The sequence below is a fragment of the Rhagoletis pomonella genome, unplaced genomic scaffold (assembly GCF_013731165.1).
Source record: "Rhagoletis pomonella isolate Grant_MI unplaced genomic scaffold, Rhpom_1.0 Rhpom_scaffold_01195, whole genome shotgun sequence".
NCBI lineage: Eukaryota > Metazoa > Arthropoda > Insecta > Diptera > Tephritidae > Rhagoletis > Rhagoletis pomonella.
The window spans coordinates 10,635-20,531 of record NW_023459749.1 but is presented as its reverse complement, the minus strand read 5'-3'; positions in this window follow the sequence as shown (position 1 = coordinate 20,531).

Genomic DNA, 9,897 nt, shown 5'->3' with positions numbered 1-9,897 from the left:
TTAAGTACCAACTTAAAATTTACCTCTATTCATAGTCGCATTTCAGATTTCTACTAAGTAGTTTCGACTTAGTTTACGATATAGCAAAACGAGTGTGAAAATGTACCGATTTTTCTCTACGATATTTTGGAAAAATTGCATTTTTATTCAAGAATGATAGAATACAAGATTGCGCAGTCCTGGGCGTTGACATTTGTGTACCAAAAGTAAACAAAGAATGGAGCGAAAAGAAGAAAGAGTTGAAACTGCCAAAGCAGTTCACTTGACAGCGAAAAACGTGTTTTAATTTTGCTAAATGTGAAAATATTGCATTTTTCACATAATCTATTAGAGAACAGTGAACATTTTAGTGCACTCCATTGCTTTGCAATTAAGGCTGCTGTAGAAAACTGCAGCAGCATCTCTGCAGGATTGATTAGTTAACTTGCTAATGCAGGCTGCGTGGAGCAGAAACAAAATCATTGTGAGGAAATGCTGTTAATATAATAATAGAGAAACATTTCGGGAACGGCTTTGCCGTGCCCCATGTACACAAAATGCAGCGATTCGTCCCAGCGCTACACTTGCATCTACGTTTCTTGCATCTTGACGGCTGTCGCAATTTAACACACAGCACTTCATTGTATTCGTTTTTACGCAGTCCTCAACTCAAAAATCACTCACTAATTGCAAATTAACACAATTTAAACTGATTTTGCACTTATAATTAAAATTTCTCTTTCGCTGATTTGTAAACAAAGGTTTATTTACAAGTTACCACAACTTCAAAATCGGCAAAACCAAAGTAGCGGTACCACTGACGGCGCCACCTTTGTTCGCTGCATCGTGATTTTTATTAAATAATTTCAAGTTTGATCATCCATTTATGTAATTTTTATTTTCATTGCATGATTATGCAAAAGAATAAGGTATCATTTTCTAGTTAATTGTGTGAAATAGCCAGAACAACCGCAGTGATTTGAAGTCGATGTTTATCGAAAGCATGCTGTGAAACATAGAAATAGTAGATATCTAAATGTTATGCACAAATTTACTTTAAAAGAACTAGCGTGAAACTGACTTATTATTTGAGAATTTATCTAAATTATTCCAATTACAAAATTGTGATGTAGCTTTATTCGAATTGTAATACACATTTAACTTCATCTTCGGATTAAAATGGATCGATCTTTGTACATTTTAATTGGAGATTATTTAATATTATCAAAATCATACTCTACCAACTTAATTTTTACATATTTCGTCTGTTTTCCCTTAATTTGATGAAATACTTCTTCCTAGTTACGACATAATTACAGCTGCAACCGAAACTAAATTTTAAGTTGATACTTAGCCAGAAAAGTCGAAACTAAGGCGACTGTGAATAGCTTTAGTTGTGACTTAGAATAGTTTCGACTTACAGGTCTATTTTGCGCTGGTAATAAAAAGTTTGTAACCGGTAAATAAAGTTCCTGACAATTTTTAAACCCTTTTCGCATTCTGTGTACTCTTGTAACCGGTAAATTTTGTTACCATCTCATAAGCTGGTAAAAAATTATTGCCCCGTGAAATATGCAATGCCAGGATTGGCACAATTCTCCATAGCTGAATTGCTGAATATTTTGACTGCATTACCAACGTACCTAGAATCGCGGTGACAAGAACTGGTAACTTTTTTTGGTAATAAAATTTTCCGGTTACAAAATCTTCGGTAACGTGCAGAATAGACCTGTTAGTTTAGTGTGTTAAACCCATGTATGTAATACTCCTATATTGGCAGTAAGAGCTAGTACCGTCCGAAAACACTGCAGTACAAATATATCAATAAAAACGTACGAAAGAAAAGGAACACATACGTTTATAAATAAACATGTACACAACACATTTACAAAAACGGCACTCAAGTACACAATACATTGACAAAAACGGTACTAGACTGTCTCGCTTTGATTTCGGAATGCTTACACATTGAGAAGTTAGCTTATAGAAGTATTACATATATGGTTAAACCATGTTAGGACCGAAAACGAAAACACATTGAAAACGAGTTTTGGGATTGTGAGCTGAAAGGTGTTCGCACCGGCTGTTAGTGTTTTCATTTCTTTTATCCTTTGTTTACAGTTTCGTTACGAAAAAACAAATAAAAATCATTGTGTATTATTTTCTTATCATTAGCAACCTTTTTCTCTTGTTCATATTTTAATTTGGACAGCCAATTGACAATAAAACCCAACTAGCGTCTTAAAGATGATAAAATATGACATCCACTTAGATAAATAATCGAAAAAACTAGTGGAACGATTGGAACGTCAGTTTTCAAGTAGTTTTCAGCGAAAACTGGTTTTCGTTTGACAGATTTTACACAAGTTTTAGGTCGAAAACCATTTATAGTAAGAAAACATGTTTCCGATGTCGTCCGAAAATGGTATTAGTGAAAAAGTGTGAGTGTGGCCCTGTGCCAATTGATAGAAAATAGAAAATTTTGACGGATCAAAGTAAAAATTTGACACTTCTCGTGGTGAATACGAACGTCAAAATTTTACCTAGCTCATGGGGATAGGTAAAATTTTGACAGCTTATAACCATGTATACACATAATATTGCTTGGCGGTAATAAGGAGTGAACATAAAAATGAAAGCTGAAACAGCATAAAAAAAGCTCACGTTACTTGCAAATTATAAAATAAATATAAATTTTAAGAATTTCAGCAACACACAAAAATAGAGCTTTCGCACGAGCGTTTGTTTGGTTTTTCAACAGTCAAAATTTTGCTTTGCATTTGGCACAGCAAAATTCAATTTATTTGTAAACCATAGCAAATTTTTCCACCCCGTCTCACCACGGAGAAAAAAGTTACCGAGTGGCACAGGCCCTGTATTGAAAATTGAATGAGGAAAATTGAATGTGTAACGTCCCAGTAACTTAAGTAAAGATTGTAACTTCCACAATTCAATTTCAGATCATACATTTAGGGCCGGTTGTTCAATGTCTGATTAACACAAATCGGAGGTAGAAGCTCCGGTTAAGTACAAGTGCATGATGTCAAAAACGTCGATAGTGTAGTGGTGGTGATAACCAGACATTGAACAACCGGCCCTTAATCTGCATTTATATGGCCAATATTAGCTATTTAAATATGAGATGTGCAACCCTGTGTTTGTACCAAACAACCAACAATCCTCAATTAAACTTAAGTGCCGTTTAAATTTCATTGGAAATTGGCCCTAAGCTAGGGCTGCCAGACGTCCCGGTTTTCCCGGACATGTCCCGGTTTTAGACTATTTGTCCCGGTGTCCCGGTCCAACCTTAAAATGTTTCTATTTGATTGCACAAATTTTGAATAAAAATGACTACACTGAGAGAAAAAACGCATTGTAATATTAATAAAAAGTTTATGAATTGACTGGGGAAATAACGCATAGTAAACATGAATATTTTTTATTTGATTATCGTTTTACAATTTTCGTATTTAAAAACTTTCATAGCACGCACACGTGGTGTTGAATCAAACTGAACATTTGAATGCAAATTTACATGCCTGGCTGTGCACGAAGATGCTTGCCGCAAATTGCTAATTTCCAGAGCGTCAGGGTTCAAATTACAGGCAGCATGGAATTTAAATATATATTTTTTTAACTTAATTATGAAAAAGCATCCGTTAAGTGCAAAACGCTTCATTTTAATATTGGCGTATTTGAATTGAATATTTCTATACTAAATACATTATATTTTGCTTAGCTGCACATCCTTCTTTGCACGAAAAACTTGTGCACGTAACCGAAGAAGGCACTTAAGCGAATTTTCTTTACTACTTCAATGAGGAAGGTATCCGAATCCCTATGAAACCAAATATTGGCGGAGCACTTACCAAGTAGAAATTACTGCAAGCGAAATTTTTACCGAATGTTATCTAATTATCTATATAACTACATAAATTGATAGCCATTTTCGTTGTTCTGCGCGATGAGCAAAATAAATAAAAGGTTGTAAAATTAGGTAATTGTAGGGCCAGTGCAGGTAAAATACTTTCATTGATAATTGATACTAGTCGCACAATTTTTAAGGCAGGTATCGCCAATGTGCAGGTATGTTGAATGCATCTATCGGAGCAGTTTCCTTATAAATGTTAAAAATAATGCTTTTGATGCGCATTTTGGGGTAGGTATCTGAAATGTGCACTTAAGCATAGAGGCAGCAAAGCAAAATATACTGTATTAAAATTTGTATACTTAAATTTATTACAAGTTGGGTTGGTGCTCTTTCATATGCGAATTTTTTTTTAAATTTAGCACGTTTTGCACAAGCAATAGTTGATGATTAATATAAGTATGTACCTAAATACGTTAAAATGACATGCACAGAGTTTTACAATTATATTAAGCAAAAGCCAGAAGTTTTGAAACAAGTTCACAGCAACGAAACAAATGACTGATATTTTAATGTTACCTTGTATTTAATTTTTTTTCTTTGATTACTTATAAGTACCGTGCCGTACAAAATTATTGATTCGGAGACTCTGTCATCTGATCACAACTTCTAATCAGATCTTTCAGAAAAATTTTGAAAATGTAGCTTTTGAGCCAATTAGTAAAGTGCAAGTCTGAAGTTACCAGAAAATTTCGTTGATTTTTTGCAATTATTTATTTTTTGCTGACAGTGTCTTCCACATACAAAAAAATGTCGAACATAGTTTGTATGGAAGAAACTCTCAGTAAAAACAATACCAAAAATGAACTAAATTTTTATGGGCTGCAAAACTTCATTTTCAAAATTTTTATAAAAAGGTCTGAATAGAAAGTTGCGAATTTGTATGCAAATTTTTGTCGAAACGAAAGGGAAGGGAGCGAGAGGCCTCTCCCCGCCTTAAGTGTCCCGGTTTGGCAACAGAGATATCTGGCAGCCCTACCCTAAACGGCATTTAGCTTTCGTTGGGTTTCAGATCACCTTTGTTTAAATATGCCAAACAATTGGGAGTGTAGGATTAAAATATACATATGCTTATTAAATTTACTTGTTATATGAATTCCCTTAATTATAAAATTTATTTTATTTTATTGTTAATAATTTGAAATGGAAATTGTTTTTCAAAAATTTACATTATTCAAAAAGCTTTCTAAACGAACTTATATAAACATATACAGAGCTCAATTTTAATTATTTTAAAATTTATTACAACTATAATTGGCGATCCTGCCTTAATTGACGAGGCCATACCTTTAGTCAAGGCAACTAATATTAGATCCACATCAAGATATATATCAGTCACTGGAGTTTACATTTGCTTTGATTTTGACAAAAATTTGACCTAAATCTTAAGCCACTAAATGACCAGTTTGAGTAGCTAAATTAAACCAATGAATTCTAAATATCTGGGAGCGGTTGTACAATATCTATTACCTTATTTATACCTACGCTAGACCCGCATTAACAAAAAACCGATTTGATTCAACACATATTTATTTCAGGCGTTTATACCGGTGACGTTATTGCGCACTCGCTGAAACCGTACTCAAAAATAAAAAATAAAACTGATTTTTATTCGTCATTTCTTTAATAACTAATTTGTGCGGTGGACCGAAAAGGAAGCGAACAAAAATTCTAATTTGTTATAATAATAACGGCCTCGAGCTCAATAAAAATTGTTGAATATAATAATAATTCTAATTTAAAACGGACTCTATAAAGAAAATCAGCCTTTTTTCACTTCGTGTAAAATGAATGATGTGTTGTTTTCTAACCGATGTGAGAAATAAAAAAGCGATTTGAAAACAAATTCGAGTCAATACACTTTTAAATTTCTGAGCGTATTGAAAATTGGTTTATGCTTCCGTTTTGAATCACAGCGAACTGGGTCAAAGCGCTTTATGTGTCGGTATAAAAATAAAATTAATATTAATAATAAAATAACGCTTTTGGGAACTCTGGTCGCGTGACTACATTCGCAGTCTACAACAAAGTTCAAAGTGATTATAACTAGAAGCCAATATAGAAGTGGGACAAATGGTCATCAAAGACAACAATTATAACAACAAATAAAAAGACAACAACTACAACAATTATAACAACAACAAATAAAGAGACAACTACTACAATAATTATAACAACAACAAATAAATTTACGTAACAACGACAGTGGCCAGATATCAATGGATCTAGCAAGCAACAGTCCATATTGAAAGATAAGCTATTTAGTTTTTAAAATTATTATTGATATAAGTTCTTTAATATTAGAAAAAAAACAACAGTTTTCTTATTTGTAAATTACTCATTCCCTTCAAAATGATTCATTCACCTCAGAATATATTTATTTATTTAGTTATATATTTATTTCTTATTTATATGTAGAGCAACATATTACTAATGTTTGTGCAACTTCAGTAAAACTTCCACAATTTAGGACTAATTGCCCGGATGCATGGTTTATACATGCAGAAATGCAATTTAGTACAAAAAATATAACACAAGAAAATACTAAGTATGAACATATTATAACGGCACTTCCACAAGAAGTCATTGTAACGATTTTGGATTTCATTAAAAATCCACCACAAAATAATAGATTCACTGAGTTAAAGAAAGTCTTAATCGAAAGACATTCTTTAAGTGAGAGTTCAAAATTGGATTCTGAATGGGGGATCGTAAACCTTCAGAATTTTATCGGTCACTTATGATACTTTCCGGTTCTCATTTCAGCCAAAATATTCTCAAAAAACGTTGGCTTAGGAAATTTCCCAAAAATTTAAGTGCGATTTTAGCTAGTTCAAACTCAAATGATATAAATGAACTGACTAAATAGCGGATAACATTTGGGAAGTAATTGACGAAAATGAAGTCTCTTCAATTAATAATATTTCAAATTCTAAACAGCAAAATTTGATTATTGACAATTTAGTAAAAACAATTTCTATCATGTGCGAAAATTTTCAAAAGCTTTCTTTGAAATTATCTGAAATTAAACATCATTTGAGTCAAAATCGAAGTAGATCACGATCATTTCAAAGAAACAGTTTTGGGAATTTATTTAGGCGTAGATCAAGATCTAGAAACAATCCAAATTGGATGTGCAAATATCATTATAAATTTGGTGATTAAGCAAAAAAATGTGAACAACCTTGATCATATTCTAATAATAATAACAAACTAAATTCGTCCATTGTTACAGCGACAAACAACGGAAATTTAGATATTTCAACGCGTCGCTTATTCGTTTTTGATAAGGAGAATAGACAAAATTTCTTAATTGATAGTGGTGCAGAAATTTCGGTACTTCCGGTATCAAAATTTCCTCATACAAAAAAATCTTCTGACATCATTCTTACTGCAGCTAATGTTTCGACGATTTCGACTTTTGGAAAAAGGTTTTTGAACGTTAGGTTTAAGACGCGAATTTCCTTTCACATTTTTAATAGCTGACATAGCAAAGCCAATCATTGGTGCTGATTTTCTTTGTAAATATGGTATTATAATTGATATCAAGCACAAACGTTTAGGTTATCCATTGACTAATCTTTCTGTAGATAAAAAGAATTTAATGATTGGCGTCCTTGTGGCGATTTTCGAAGATAAAATGTAGTAACTGTTCCGAATCGTTATCCCTTACCGCATATTCGTGATTTTAATATGAATCCCAGAAATAAAAATATATTTTCTAAATTGGATTTAGTAAGGGCATATCATCAAATTCCAATGGCAGAAGAGGATATTTATAAAACCGCTATTACGACACCTTTTGGCATGCTTGAATTTACTCGAACGCCTTTCGGGATTAGAAATTCAGCGCAGACTTTTCAGAGATTTATTAATGAAGTCATTAGTGGTTTAGATTTTGTTTTTGCCTTACTTTACTTACTCATTGCAAGTGAAGATGAAGAACAACATTTAAAAGATTTACATATGTTTTTTCAACGCCTAACGGCGTACGGTTTAAATATTAAACCAAGCAAATGTACTTTTGGTGTTTCAAATAATGATTTTTAGGACATAATATATCCGGTGCTGGGATTCGGCCTTCTGTAAACAAGATATCAGCTATTCGTTATTTTGAGCGTCCAAATTCTATTAAACAAGCACAGAAATTTATAGGTATGGTTAATTATTATCATAGGTATATACCGAAAGTGGCAGAGTTCACGAATAAAATTTATGGATTAATTAATAGAACAAACAAGAGACGAGAAAAATCTTTAATTTGGGATGATAATTCAATCCAAGCCTTTGAATGCATTAAGGATAGGTTTGCGTCTGAGATATTGTTAAATCATTTTAACAAAGACGCTAAATTATCTTTAACTGTTGATGCTTCTAATGCGGTAATTGGAGGTGTCATTCAGCAACATTTCAATAATAACATTGAGCCAATTGCATTTTCCTCCAAAAAATTGTCTCTGTCTGAGACTAAGTACAGTGCATTCGACCGAGAACTTTTGGCGATTTATCTAAATGTCAAACATTTTCGTTACCTTTTGGAAGGACGACCATTTACTGTTTTCACAGATCATAAACCTTTAATCAATGTTTTAAATTCAAAAACAAAACGTAGTCCAAGACAAACGAGACATTTGGAATACATCGCACAAATCACTAATGATATACAATATATTAAAGAAGAGTCAAACATCATAGCTGATACACTATCTCGAGCTTTTGAAGTTAATGTAATTGGAAATTCGGAGCTAAACTTTAAGATTTTACAAAATGAACAGCAAAAAGATGATGAGCTTAATGATTTAAAAATTGGTTCTAAATGTTTAAATTTAAAGTTATTTCGAATTCCTTTATTGAATTTCAATATTTGGTGTGAGATAACAGGGAAAATCCGAGGCCATATATACCAACTAATTTACGTAAGAAGGTTTTTAATATGCGTTATGGTATTTCATATTCTGGTACAAAAGCTACTCGTCGACTTATTGTTAAAAGATATTATTGGCCGAGAATGACTAAGGAAACCAATATATGGTCAAAAGAGTGTGTTAGTTGCCAAATCTCGAAAGTCCATAGTAACACGAAATCTCCTATTAGCGAAGTTCCAATTCCTAAAAATAGATTTGAACACATTCATTTACATATTGTTGGTTCTTTGCCTGTTTCAAAAGGTCATCGTTATATTTTGACAATAATTGATAGGTTTACTCGCTGGCCAGAGGCATATGCATTAGGATATATTTCGGCTGCAACGATTGCAAATACATTTTTTACTGGATATGTTTCACGATTGGGAGTTCCATTAAAAATTGCGACTGATCAAGGAAGTCAATTTACATCCAAATTATTTTCAGAGCTAATTAAATTACTAGGCAGTCATCACATTACAACATCTGCATATCATCCGCAAGGTAATGGTATGGTTGAGAGATTTCATAGGCAATTAAAAGCTGTTATTATGGCCAGAGATGGAGCTGGAAGGTGGTATGATGAACTACCAGCTATTTTTTGGCGCTGTAACCGCCTAAGCGATTTTGGCCGAGTTCAGCAAAGCACGCCAGTCGTTTCTCCTCTGTGCCAACTGACGCCCATTGGAAACGCCAAGTGAAGCCAAGTCCTTCTCCACCTGATCTTTCCATCGCAGTGGGGGCCTTCCTCTTCCTCTGCTGCCTCCAGCGGGTTCCGAGTTTAATGCTTCCAGAGCTGGAGCGTCGGTGTCCATTCGAACGACATGACCAAGCCAGCGGAGCCGCTGTATTCTAATTCGCTGCACTATGTCCACATCGTTGTAAAGTTCATACAGCTCATCGTTCCATCGTCTGCGGTACTCGCCGTCGCCAACGCGTAAAGGCCCGTAAATCTTCCGCAAAATCTTTCTCTCAAACACTCCAAGAGCCGCCTCATCGGATGTTGTCATTGTCCATGCTTCTGCGCCATATACCAGCACGGGCATTATGAGTGACTTATAGAGCGTCCAAAGTAGCACTTGTTGG